Source organism: Oryzias melastigma, unplaced genomic scaffold (genome assembly GCF_002922805.2).
Source record: "Oryzias melastigma strain HK-1 unplaced genomic scaffold, ASM292280v2 sc00250, whole genome shotgun sequence".
NCBI lineage: Eukaryota > Metazoa > Chordata > Actinopteri > Beloniformes > Adrianichthyidae > Oryzias > Oryzias melastigma.
Window position 1 is genome coordinate 307231 of NW_023416890.1, and position 1574 is coordinate 308804.

Sequence of the window (1574 nt, forward strand, 5' to 3'; positions counted from 1 at the left end):
GGGGGGGGGGGGGGTGCATCCAAAAACTCTTATAACTTATACTCGTCCCCTCGCTTCCCAAGGGGTCAACATTTGACTTTTTTTTGACAAACATTTCAAAGTACAGTTGCTGGAGTCCTGTCAGACGTCTGAGAACAAAGATCATCTCTAAACTCCAAACAAAGAACAATTATGGAGAACAAACAGAACATGTCAAGAAAATTAAGGCTTTTCAAAGCACAATGTACTGTATATTGACGCAGTAATATGATGCAGTGCTGCAAGTATCTGTTTAGTGAACACAAGAAAACCGGTTGACAAAGTTGAGCATAAGGTTGTCCAACCAAGATGTCTTCAAATTACTGAAATAGTTAATTGATACATGAATATTCTAATATGTGATCACAAATAAGTCACACTTAATTCACAAAATTCACACTTAGTAACAAGCTGTCCAGTAATGGCACTGCTCATCTAGACATTTCTATAATGAACTTTTAATAAACTAATTGGGTTAACTTTTTTCAGGAAACCTTTAGTGTTCTTTCAGAATCAACATTTTCTATGAGATACTATACAACAAAATACTCCCACAGATATGGGCCATTGATTACAAACAAGATTATTTAATTTGCACGGACAAAAAAGGGATTTCCCTACTAATTCTTTCAAGCCCTTGTTGCAAAAATGAATACACCTATACTATAGTCTTAGGAGAAAAGCCTCACTTAAGTATAAAAAATTCTGCTTAACAGGCATCTGACCACAGGTGAATCTACTGATTCATTTAAGACCTTTCTGGAACGCATGTGCCTATAAGGGCATTGCTTAGTAAAGGAAAGGCCTTTCCATTTCATGCCTTCAGAAAAGGCTCCTCATAGAAGAGAAATGTCACAAAATGAGAGAAATGGAATCATTTCTGTACACAAAAAGGTGAGGGCTACACGATCAGCAAAGCTTTACACATCAGTCAAAATACTGTAGCAAAGGTAATCCAAAAATTTAAGAAAGATGGAAGTGCAGCCATCTTACATAGAGGTCCAGGGTCTCCACGGAAGTTAACGTCTCGACAGGAGCGTCTTCTGATGAGAAGAGTTGAAGAAAATCACCATGCAAGTTCCCTGCAGTTAGCTAAAACCAGTAGAAAGCCGAAGTGGAGTGACCATTTCCCGTGACACCATAAGATGCACACTGCACAGGAATGGCATGCATGAGTATGGTCCATGAAGGCAGCCTCTCCTTCATCCCGTAGAAAAAGAAGAAGAGGACTACTGGGATTCTAAACTCTGGAGTCATTAGACAAAGATCACCGTTTTTGGAACTACTGGTTTTAAAACTGTATGGCGTCATAAAGGTGATGACTTCAAAGAAAAATGCATGGTGCCTACAGTGAAGCATGGTGGTGGCAGTGTCCTGTTGTGGGGCTGCATGAGTGCTGCTGGTGTTGGAGAGCTGTATTTCATTAATGGGATCATGAACTCAACAATACAACGTACTGTTCTATACTGAAGGAGAAGATGCTGCCTTCTCTCCATGCACTTGGTCGTTGTGCACTTTTCCAACACGACAATGATCCAAAATACACATTGGAGCTA